Source organism: Ranitomeya imitator, chromosome 1 (assembly GCF_032444005.1).
Source record: "Ranitomeya imitator isolate aRanImi1 chromosome 1, aRanImi1.pri, whole genome shotgun sequence".
Classification (NCBI taxonomy): domain Eukaryota; kingdom Metazoa; phylum Chordata; class Amphibia; order Anura; family Dendrobatidae; genus Ranitomeya; species Ranitomeya imitator.
The window spans coordinates 188,739,693-188,752,544 of record NC_091282.1 but is presented as its reverse complement, the minus strand read 5'-3'; the positions used below and the strand labels follow the sequence as shown (position 1 = coordinate 188,752,544).

Genomic DNA, 12,852 nt, shown 5'->3' with positions numbered 1-12,852 from the left:
CACAATATAAACTTCTTGAATGTGGTTTTGAGAACCTTGAGGGGTGCAATTTTTAGAATGGTGTCACACTTGGGTATTTTCTATCATATACACCCCTCTAAATGACTTCAAATGAGATGTGGTCCCTAAAATAAAATGGTGTTGTAAAAATGAGAAATTGCTGGTCAACTTTTAACCCTTATAACTCCCTAACAAAAAAAAATTTGGGTTCCAAAATTGTGCTGATGTAAAGTAGACATGTGGGAAATTTTACTTATCAAGTATTTTGTGTGACATATCTCTGTGATTTAATTGCATAAAAATTCAAAGTTGGAAAATTGCGAAATTTTCAAAATTTTCGCCAAATTTCCGTTTTTTTTTTCACAAATAAACGCAGGTAATATCAAAGAAATTTTACCACTGTCATGAAGTACAATATGTCACGAGAAAACAATGTCAGAATCACCGAGATCCGTTGAAGCATTCCAGAGTTATAACCTCATAAAGGGACAGTGGTCAGAATTGTAAAAATTGGCCCGGTCCATGACGTGCAAACCACCCTTGGGGGTAAAGGGGTTTAATGCCGCCGTCAAGCGCTGACAGCGGCATTTAACTAGCGCTCCCGGCCGCGCGGCCAGACTTCCTCGCACTGCTGACCCCGTCACATGATCGGGGGTCAGTAGTGCATTGCCATAACAACCAGAGATCTCCTTGAGACCTCTATGGTTGTTGATGGCCGATTGCTTTGAGCGCCACCCTGTGGTCGGCGTTCAAAGCAACCCTGCATTTCTGCTACATAGAGGTGATCTGTGCATCACCTCTATGTAGCAGAGGCGATCGAGTTATTCATGCTTCTAGCCTCCTATGGAGGCTATTGAAGCATGCCAAAATTTAAAAAAAAAAGTGATTAAAAATATTTAAAAAAAATAAAAAATATATAAAAGTTCAAATCACCCCCCTTTCGCCCCAATCAAAATAAAACAATTAAAAAAAAAAAATCAAACATACACATATTTGGTATCGCCGGTTTCAGAATCGCCCGATCTATCAATAAAAACAAAGGAATAACCTGACCGCTAAATGGCGTAGCGAGAAAAAAAATCAAAACGCCAAAATTAGGTTTTTTTGGTCGCCGCATCATTGCATTAAAATGCAATAACGGGCGATCAAAAGAACGTATCTACACCAAGACGGTATCATTAAAAACGCCAGCTCGGCACGCAAAAAATAAACCCTCACCTGACCCCAGATCACGAAAATTGGAGACGCCACGGGTATCGGAAAATCGCGCAATTTTTTTTTTTTTTTTTTTTTTAAGCAAACTTTGGAATTTTTTTTCACCACTTAGAGAAAAAATAACCTAGACATGTTAGGTGTCTATGAACTCGTAATGACCTGGAGAATCATAATGGCAGGTTAGTTGTAGCATTTAGTTAACCTAGCAAAAAAGCCAAACAAAAAACAAGTGTGAGATTGCACTTTTTTTGCAATTTCATCACACTTGGAATTTTTTTCCCGTTTTCTGTTACATGGCATGGTAAAACCAATGGTATCGTTCAAAAGTACATCTCGTCACGCAAAATATAAGCCCTCACATGGCCATATTGACGGAAAAATAAAAAAGTTATGGCTCTGGGAAGGAGGGGAGCAAAAAACGAAAATGAAAAAGCGGAAAAAGCTCCGGGGGTGAAGGGGTTAAAAAGGTAGGAGCCATTTTTCCTTTTTCCAAAGCAATTTACAAAATTAATTATTTTAGCGACCTATCCATTAAACCCCCAAAAAGTGATACCATTTAAAAAAAAAAAAAAAAAAAAAAAACAACCTTCAACATATTGAAAACTGCTGTCAGGTAGTTTATTAACCCTTCAGGTGATTTTCAGGAATTAATGCAAATTGACATGACGGGAATAAAAAAGTGTATTTTTACCACCTAACTTATAAACGGGCTACTACAGGCAGCAGACTCTAAGGCCGCTATTTGGTCATGAATTGCCATGGCAAACCTAAGGACCACACAATCATGATCTCAGGGCGCCGATGGGGGATAAAGAGACGACCCCACACTGTTACCCATTTATATGAAGTGGTCACTATTTACAGCAGCATCTAAAGGGTTAAATAGATATCAGCATCTAAAGGGTTAAAAGATATGGACGGTGCCAACACCGTGTAAGCAGACAGCTCCTGGATTGTCACCAGTCGGTGGATGCTAGTCTCATATCTCAGGTTAGTAAAAAGACGTTTTGGCGGTCATTAAGGGGTTAATGTCACTGGCTGTTTGTTTAGAGTCATAGTCCTGCTACAAAAATAAATTGAAGCCAATCAGATGCCTCCCAGATAGTATAGTATGATGGGTAAGTTTCTGCCTGTATTTCTCAGAATTGAGGAAATGAAAAAAAATGGAATATTGAAAACCATCAACTTAGGAAACTTAGTGCAGCAGATGAAACACAGATAATGTTTACTTCCCTTCAAAACAGGAAGATGTCCAGCAGTGCCATCAACTCAATTTTGGCAGCAGTCAGTGGGACCCAGCTACACCTAACCAATGTTCAGAGAAGTCTGGCTAAAAGTGGTCTTCAACGAAGATTTGCAGCCAAGAAGCCAACCTCCCACATGGAAACAAAACCAAATATCTTAACAATCCAAAAAAAAAAAAAACATAGGAACTGTGGTGAAGAAAATGGTAGTTACCTGCCGATAACGGTATTTCTCTGATCCCATGATGGCACCACGGAGAGAGGGGTCCGCCCCCAGGGACAGGAAACCTACAGATGAAAAAGGGCGTACCTCTCTCCCACATCAGTTGGATTACAGAGCCTTATACAGAACTTCAGCTGCAACTCAATATTTGCACAAATTAAACTTAACCTATTTAACTTAACAGAGGCACCGTGACTAAAATTAATTACTAGTACATTATCAAGTGCACACCTGTGTGTGAAAAGGGAGGGAATATACGGGTGCCATCATGGGATCAGAGAAATACCGTTATCGGCAGGTAACTACCATTTTCTCTATCCCCATGATGGCACCACGGAGAGATTTGAATAGATAGAGCTCTTAGGGAGGGACCACTGCCTCTAGAACCCTTCGCCCAAAGGTAGGATCAGAGGAGGTCAAGTCTAAGCGGTAATGCTTGAAAAATGTAGACTGGGAAGACCAAGTGGCCGCTCTACATATCTGTTGTATTGAAGCGCCAGCTCTCTCCACCCAGGATGATGCCACTGCTCTGGTCGAATGAGCCTTTATATTCTCTGGGATGGCTGTCCCACAGGATGAATAGGATAGGGCGAAGGCGTCTCTTATCCATCTTGCCAACGTGGCTTTCGATGCTTTTTGTCCCTTCCGTGGACCCTGGAAGCAGACAAACAGAGCCCTATCCTTCCTGCACTCCCTAGTGGCTGATAGATATTGGATCAGACATCTTTTTACGTCTAGGGTATGCAGTGTTTTTTCCCCCTCATTTTTAGGGTTGGGACAAAAGAAGGGTAAAGAAATTTCCTGCGTTCTATGAAACTGTGACGCTATTTTAGGGAGATAAGCCGGGTCAGTTTAAGTATCTGCGTAAAGGGCGGGCAAGAAGATAACGCTTGTATATCGCTGACACGACGAGCCGAGGTTAGGGCCACTAGGAGTGAGGTTTTTAGAGATAAGATCTTTAAAGGAACTTCTGTCAGGGGCTCAAAGAGAGGTTTGGTTAGAGCATTTAATACGAGGTTTAGATCCCATGGAGGAGAGTTGTGGAGGGGAATGGGTCTGGACCTAGATGAGGCTTTAATAAATCGCATGACCCACCGATTTCTGGCCAAATCATAATTGTACTGCCAAGGCTGCTACCTGAACCTTTAGAGTGCTTGTAGCCAAACCTCTTTCCAGACCTTTCTGTAAAAACTCAAGGATTTTCCCTATAGGAATTTCCCCGGACGGGTCTGCCCCTGATACTGACATAAATTTTTTCCAAACTTTCCCATATATTTTAGTGGTTACGGGTTTTCTACTCTGTAGAAGAGTGGACACCAAGTTAGGAGAGAACCCTTTGTCCCTTAGCAACCTCCTTTCAAAAGCCACGCTGTCATGTGTAAATTTTTTACATTGGGGTGAAATACTGGACCCTGGGACAGAAGTTTCGGAGTGTCTGGTAGAACCCATGGACTTGATATGGACATTTTTCTTAGCCAAGAAAACCATATTCTGCGGGGCCAGAATGGCGCTATTAGTATCACTGTAGTCCCCTCCTCCCGAATTTTCCTCAGCACTAAGGGGATGAGTGACATTGGAGGGAACGCATAGGCAAGGTGATAGTTCCAAGGAATTGTCAATGCGTCTAGAGCTACAGGGTTCCCCCGAGGATCGATTGAGCAGAATGTTTTTACTTTGTGGTTTTGGCTGTTCGCGAATAGGTCTATTTCTGGCAGACCCCAGAGATTCACGATTTGGTTGAAGACCAACTGGTTTAGCTCCCACTCCCCCTGCTTTAAGCATGTTCTGCTCAGGAAGTCTGCAGTTTGGTTTTCGGAGCCTTTTAAGTGGAGAGCTGTCAAGGACTTTAGACTGTGTTCCGCTATGTGGAAGATGGATTGGGTTACCTCCATCAGAGCTCGACACCTGGTTCCCCCTTGGTGATTTAGATATGCAACCACTACCTGGTTGTCCGAAAAGACTTTTACATGATGACCGTGAAGGAGATATAGAAAGTGTGTTAGGGCCAGTTTTACCGCTAGCAGTTCTTTCATGTTGGAAGAGTCTAGCTCTTGACTTTTGTTCCAACTCCCCTGTGCCACTTGATCGCCTATATGTGCTCCCCAGCCCCAGGGGCTTGCATCCGTCGTTAGAATCTTCTCCGTCGGTAGCGCCCAAGGAACCCCTTTGGTTAGATTCCCTGGGTCTGCCCACCATGCTAGGGAGTGTATCGTGTTTGGAGAAATACTTAACTGCCCGTCTAAATTTCCGTGCAGAGATATGCCTAAATTTAAAGTCTCCCATTGTAGATCCCGGGAATGAAGTTGTGCCCACTGTACTGCCGGGATACAGGCAGTCATAGAGCCCAGAAGGGACATTGCTCTCCTCAGAGTAGTGACTGGGGATACCGTCAGCTGTAACACTGCCTGTGCCATTTTTTGGACCTTCTCCTGAGGAAAATAGCATGTCTGCGTGATCGAGTCTAGGACTATCCTTAAGTACTCCTGTACCTGGGATGGCACCATTTTGGACTTGGGTATGTTTAGCAGCCACCCTAGACTCGACAGAGAAGCAATGACCAGATTCAACTGTTGTTCGCAGTGTTGAAATGAGTTCCCTACAACGAGGAGGTCGTCCAGATAGGGAACTATTAAGATATTCTGTTCCCGTATGTGGGCCATTACCTCTGACATTATTTTCGTGAATACCCGAGGAGCGATGGCTATCCCGAAGGGGAGAGCCCGGAATTGGAAGTGTTTTACTTCCCCCTGGATATTCACTGCCAGTCTGAGATATTTTTGGTAATCTCTGTGGATGGGCACATGGTAATATGCGTCTCGTAAATCTAGAACAGTCATGAAACACAAAGGAAAGCGTATTCTCACGCAAGATTTTATTGTCTCCATTTTGAAATGTTGTATCTCCAGGAAACGGTTTAGTTTTTTGAGATTTATGATCGTTCTGTACGATCCATCCGGTTTTTTGCGGAGGAAGAGAGGAGAATAGAAACCCGTGCCTCTTTCCTGGTATGGAACTTCTTGCAATACATCTTTCTGGATTAGGCTCAGAATCTCCTTCTGGAGAGCTGACTGTTCGAGTGATTGTTTTTGAGGCGTTACCATGAAGGAGTTGCCGGGAGGAACACGAAATTTGAATTTGAGGCCTTCTCGTATAATACCTAGAATCCAAGGACTGTTTGAAATTCTTTCCCAGGTTGGAAGAAACTCGGCTAGTCTCCCTCCGACCCGGGGAGTACCTTCATTGGGATTTTTTATTATCTGGAGGGGGGGGTTTGTTCAACAAGAAGCCCCTGTTTTTGTTTCTTCTGTCTTCCCATCCGTCTTTATTTCCTTTTGGAGGTCTTCTGCGCATGAACTTTCTGTTCCGAAAGGAGCGCCTATATGACTGGTTGGGGAACCCGGGGAAAGATTTCTTTTTATCTCCTGCTTTGTCGAGGATGTCGTCCAACGTTGATCCAAACAGGAATTCACCTTCGCAAGGTATTGAGCATAGCTTGGTCTTTGTCTGCAGGTCCCCCGGCCAGCACTTTAGCCACAGGGCGCGTCTTGCGGCATTTGAGAAAGAAGCCGACCTGGCTGCTAATCTTGCTGAGTCCACCGAAGCGTCCGCCAAAAAAGCTGCCGCCCCTTTCATCATGGAAACTGACTTTTGTATTGTCTCTCTTGGAACTTTCTCCTTTAGTTGAGAATCCAAATGCTCAAGCCATACCATTAAAGCACGGGCCGTGCAGGTGGCTGCGATGGCTGGCTTTAGACCCCCTCCTGCCGCTTCCCAGGAGTTTTTTAAGAAGGTGTCTGCCTTTTTGTCCATCGGATCCTTTAGAGTGCCCATGTCCTCGAAGGGCAGAGCGAACTTTTTAGAGGCCTTTGCTATGGCCACATCCAGTTTGGGTGCCTTGCTCCAGGATGAGCAGGCTGGGTCATCGAACGGGTACTTTCTCTTGGGGGTCAAGAGAACTTTTTTATCCGGTTTCTTCCATTCTTTTTTAATCAAAGAATGAATTTTCTCATTTATTGGAAATACTCTTTTCTTTTGTTCTAGTCCGCTGAACATTACGTCCTGTGCTGTTCTTTTAGGACGTTCGTCTACTAGACCCATAGTTGTTCTGATGGCCTTTACCAGTGCGTCTGTCTCCTCGATGGGGAAGCACCTGCGTCCCCCCTCTGATGATAGTGAAGAGGTCTCGGATGTCGACGAGTCATTAGAGTCAGATGTTTCATTTTCTGATTCGTCTATACTGGACTCGGGAGACTTATGACCTGATCTATGTTTTTTCCTCGGAATTTTAATGCCTTTGAGGGCACTTTCCACTTGATTTTTTATTAGAGTTTTCAGGTCTGACGCGAACGCCGGAGATTCCTCCTGAATGGTTTTTTCTATGCAGGACCCGCATAGCTTTTTTTCCCATGAGGAAGGTAGCTCTTCCAAACATATCGCACACACTTTGTGCTTTGATTTGCCTGTACATTTCCTTCCCTAGGAGAAAAAAGTAATCTCGTATTACATTATTACTTTCACGTAGATCACTCACCCCTTACGACTAAGAGATACCGTCTCTGGCCTCGGGACTGTATCCACTGGATTCGTCGCCGGCCGCGTATTTTCCCCAGAGACTCGGCTGCGTTGAGACCCTGAGCGTCCGCTGCTGCTGCGTTGCTGGGATGAAGCGTTTCCCTTGCGCTGATGTTGTGAGCGCGGACGCAGTACTTGCTCAGGTGATGATTGTGCACATTCCTGTGCCTCTTGTTGCTCTTTACCGCTCATAGTGGCTCCGCTCTGCGTTTGCCAGAAGAGAGGGTTTCCCACGTTTCCTCTATAGAGAACGCTGTTTTTTAAACTTGCCGCTGGCAGAAGCGGTCATCTGCGCATACGCGCGCGTCACTTCCGGTTCACGGCACAGGCGTCCTATAGGGAAGATATTATTGGGGACGCCTGTGCGCGCGTTCTAACGTTCCGCCCTTGCCCGTACTTCCGGTTTGGGCGGCGGTGTCCAGCGGTGACCTGCGGCACTTTTGCGCGCTCTAGCGCTCCTGCGCCTGCCATGGTAGCGTAGCCGCCGCTACCCCCATGTACCGATTAGCGGTACAGAGGCTGTATCGGTGACCGCCGTCACCTGCCTCTTTCCTCCCCCTTTTTTTTTTTTTTTTTTTTTCTTCTTGGGGAAGGCAGGCTCGAACCTCTTCACTGCCTCCCCCTGCAACACTCACCCATAGGGCCCGCCGACCCCCGTGGTGGTGCTTCAGGGTCGGAAGAAAAGGGGGGAGAAAACCTGCTGGACCCAGCCGTGACAGGGCACCCCCTGTCAGGAACCGACCGGCCAGCACCCTGGAATCCCACGAAGAATCCTTCAGGTACGTGCTGTAGGTTCCCCGTCAGGGACAGGAAACCAACTGATGTGGGAGAGAGGTACGCCCTTTTTCATCTGTAGGTTTCCTGTCCCTGGGGGCGGACCCCTCTCTCCGTGGTGCCATCATGGGGATAGAGAAAAAGGTCAGCAGGTTCTCTGGACTGAAGAGTAAAAGCGTGAAATATTTAGCTGTAACAGAAGACAGTTTATTCTCAAATGACTGGAGAGCAGTGCAATAATGAATGCCTGATGGCTACAGTGAAATATAATGGAAGCTTCCTTGCAAATTTGGGTTTCCACAATGCTGAGAAATATAGGCAGCTGCTTATCTATTATACAATACCATGAGCGAGGAGTATACGGGTATGTGCCACGTATCCTTGGCCACTGCGGATTTTTCCGCAGCAGATTTGATAAATCTGCAGGGCAAAAACGCTGCGTCTTTGCCTGCAGATTTATCGCGGATTTACCATGGTTTGTCTGCGGTTTTCCATGGAATCCACAGAAAGAAGTGACATGCTGCGGACTGTAAACCGCTGCGTTTCCGCGCATCTTTTTCCGCAGCATGTGCACGGCGTTTTGGGTTTTCCATAGGTTTACATTGAACTGTAAACTCATGGGAAACTGCTGCAGACCCGCAGCTGCAGAAACGCTGCGGATCCACAGCGCGTGCACATACCCTAACTGGTTCCAAATTTATTCTGCTGTAGGAAAACAACCCCAACCATACAGCCAATGTCACTAAGGACTATCTTCAGTGTGATGAACTAGAAGCCCTGAAATTAATTTCATCATTTCTGTCTAGAATTACATGAAGAGATACAAAGATTTGCTCAAGCATACATCCACAAATCTATGGTTAGTTCTTCAAGATGTTTGGAGAATCTCCCTGTTGAGATCATTCAAGAACTGTGTGCATGTGTACCTAGAAGAACTGATGCTGCTGTGAAGGCAAAGGATGGTCACACTCACTTTACATTTACCGTAGTTATTTGATAAAAATTAACTATTATTAATTCTATTTTATTAAAGCATTCTTACTTTGTTGCATGTTTCTACACCTGCTTAAAACATTTGCATAGTACTGTACAGCGTGCGCCTGTCACATCCACAATAGCGTACACCCCCCTATGTCCATATCCATAATAGCGTGCGCAGTCAACATCCATAACAGTGCGCAGCCTTCACGTCAACATCCAAAATAGCACGCGCGCCTTTCACATTCACATCTATAATAATGTGCGCCCCTCACATACACGCCTATAATAGTGTGCGCTCCTCACATACACATCTATAAGGCTACCGTCACACTAGCAATATTTGGTCAGTATTTTACATCAGTATTTGTAAGCCAAAACCAGGAGTGGAGCAATTTGAGGAAAAGTATAATAGAAACATATGCACCACTTCTGCATTTATCACCCACTCCTGATTTTGGCTTAGAAATACTGATGTAAAATACTGACCAAATACTACTAGTGTGACGGCGGCACTATAACAGTGTGCTCCCCTCACATACACATCTATAACAGTGTGCTCCCCTCACACACACACATCTATAACAGTGTGCTCCCCTCACACACGCATCTATAACAGTGTGCTCCCCTCACATACGCATCTATAACAGTGTGCTCCCCTCACATACGCATCTATAACAGTGTGCTCCCCTCACATACGCATCTATAACAGTGTGCTCCCCTCACACACACATCTATAACAGTGTGCTCCCCTCACACACGCATCTATAACAGTGTGCTCCCCTCACATACGCATCTATAACAGTGTGCTCCCCTCACATACACATCTATAACAGTGTGCTCCCCTCACATACACATCTATAACAGTGTGCTCCCCTCACACACGCATCTATAACAGTGTGCTCCCCTCACATACACATCTATAACAGTGTGCTCCCCTCACACACGCATCTATAACAGTGTGCTCCCCTCACACACACATCTATAACAGTGTGCTCCCCTCACACACGCATCTATAACAGTGTGCTCCCCTCACACACGCATCTATAACAGTGTGCTCCCCTCACATACGCATCTATAACAGTGTGCTCCCCTCACATACACATCTATAACAGTGTGCTCCCCTCACACACGCATCTATAACAGTGTGCTCCCCTCACACACACATCTATAACAGTGTGCTCCCCTCACACACGCATCTATAACAGTGTGCTCCCCTCACACACGCATCTATAACAGTGTGCTCCCCTCACATACGCATCTATAACAGTGTGCTCCCCTCACACACGCATCTATAACAGTGTGCTCCCCTCACATACGCATCTATAACAGTGTGCTCCCCTCACACACGCATCTATAACAGTGTGCTCCCCTCACACACGCATCTATAACAGTGTGCTCCCCTCACATACACATCTATAACAGTGTGCTCCCCTCACATACGCATCTATAACAGTGTGCTCCCCTCACATACACATCTATAACAGTGTGCTCCCCTCACACACGCATCTATAACAGTGTGCTACCCTCACACACACACACACGCATCTATAACAGTGTGCTCCCCTCACATACACATCTATAACAGTGTGCTCCCCTCACATACGCATCTATAACAGTGTGCTCCCCTCACATACGCATCTATAACAGTGTGCTCCCCTCACATACACATCTATAACAGTGTGCTCCCCTCACATACGCATCTATAACAGTGTGCTCCCCTCACATACGCATCTATAACAGTGTGCTCCCCTCACACACGCATCTATAACAGTGTGCTCCCCTCACATACACATCTATAACAGTGTGCTCCCCTCACACACGCATCTATAACAGTGTGCTCCCCTCACATACGCATCTATAACAGTGTGCTCCCCTCACATACGCATCTATAACAGTGTGCTCCCCTCACACACGCATCTATAACAGTGTGCTCCCCTCACACACGCATCTATAACAGTGTGCTCCCCTCACATACACATCTATAACAGTGTGCTCCCCTCACACACGCATCTATAACAGTGTGCTCCCCTCACATACACATCTATAACAGTGTGCTCCCCTCACACACGCATCTATAACAGTGTGCTCCCCTCACACACGCATCTATAACAGTGTGCTCCCCTCACACACACATCTATAACAGTGTGCTCCCCTCACATACGCATCTATAACAGTGTGCTCCCCTCACACACGCATCTATAACAGTGTGCTCCCCTCACACACGCATCTATAACAGTGTGCTCCCCTCACATACACATCTATAACAGTGTGCTCCCCTCACACACGCATCTATAACAGTGTGCTCCCCTCACACACGCATCTATAACAGTGTGCTCCCCTCACACACGCATCTATAACAGTGTGCTCCCCTCACACACGCATCTATAACAGTGTGCTCCCCTCACACACGCATCTATAACAGTGTGCTCCCCTCACATACGCATCTATAACAGTGTGCTCCCCTCACATACACATCTATAACAGTGTGCTCCCCTCACATACGCATCTATAACAGTGTGCTCCCCTCACATACGCATCTATAACAGTGTGCTCCCCTCACACACGCATCTATAACAGTGTGCTCCCCTCACATACGCATCTATAACAGTGTGCTCCCCTCACATACACATCTATAACAGTGTGCTCCCCTCACATACACATCTATAACAGTGTGCTCCCCTCACATACACATCTATAACAGTGTGCTCCCCTCACATACGCATCTATAACAGTGTGCTCCCCTCACATACACATCTATAACAGTGTGCTCCCCTCACATACGCATCTATAACAGTGTGCTCCCCTCACATACACATCTATAACAGTGTGCTCCCCTCACACACGCATCTATAACAGTGTGCTCCCCTCACACACGCATCTATAACAGTGTGCTCCCCTCACATACACATCTATAACAGTGTGCTCCCCTCACATACGCATCTATAACAGTGTGCTCCCCTCACACACGCATCTATAACAGTGTGCTCCCCTCACACACGCATCTATAACAGTGTGCTCCCCTCACATACACATCTATAACAGTGTGCTCCCCTCACACACGCATCTATAACAGTGTGCTCCCCTCACATACACATCTATAACAGTGTGCTCCCCTCACACACGCATCTATAACAGTGTGCTCCCCTCACACACGCATCTATAACAGTGTGCTCCCCTCACATACGCATCTATAACAGTGTGCTCCCCTCACATACACATCTATAACAGTGTGCTCCCCTCACATACGCATCTATAACAGTGTGCTCCCCTCACATACGCATCTATAACAGTGTGCTCCCCTCACACACGCATCTATAACAGTGTGCTCCCCTCATATACGCATCTATAACTGTGTGCTCCCCTCACAAATCCCCCGTGTACGGCCAAGCTGGATATCCCCACCACAGAACCCCCCACATATGTCACCCCGCAGTGATACCACACGCCGCCCGCGCTCACCTCCAGGACAACAGCGTCGAGTTTCTTTTCTCTTTCTGACGTCAGCCGGTCACGTGACAGGCAAAGTCACGTGGCAGAGCGTCTTAAGCGACCTGACGTTCGGCATAGCTGCTGCAAAACTGTGCGGGCGGGGAGTGAGGGGTTAATGGTTTTGCATTGAAACTTCGTGATAAGGAAGTGTTTAGTCCGAATTTTTCGAAATAGCATGGGGGAGAGCGGGCGGTGTAGTGTAATGGATTACATGAGAGCATAGCCTTATAACTAGGAAAATGTGTCACGAGGGGCTTCATTGCTATTGGGGGGAAATGTGTCACATGAGGAGATAAGTCATTGGGGTAATGTGTTACTTGAGGGGATTAGTAACGGGGGTAGTGTCACATGAGA

At 46.0% G+C, this 12,852-nt stretch overlaps 1 protein-coding gene across 2 annotated transcripts in view; it reads right to left on the bottom strand.

Annotated features, from left to right (window-relative positions):
• YTHDC2 (YTH N6-methyladenosine RNA binding protein C2) overlaps nucleotides 1-12,513 on the bottom strand; it is a 272,381-nt gene extending 259,868 nt beyond the window's left edge. The window contains exon 1 of one of the 2 annotated variants that reach the window (XM_069752951.1): nucleotides 12,469-12,513. The gene's annotated coding sequence lies outside the window, so the exon portion shown is untranslated. The remainder of the gene's footprint in view (nucleotides 1-12,468) is intronic. The other variant, XM_069752942.1, reaches the window with a different exon arrangement.
• Between the last annotated feature and the right edge of the window lie 339 nt (nucleotides 12,514-12,852).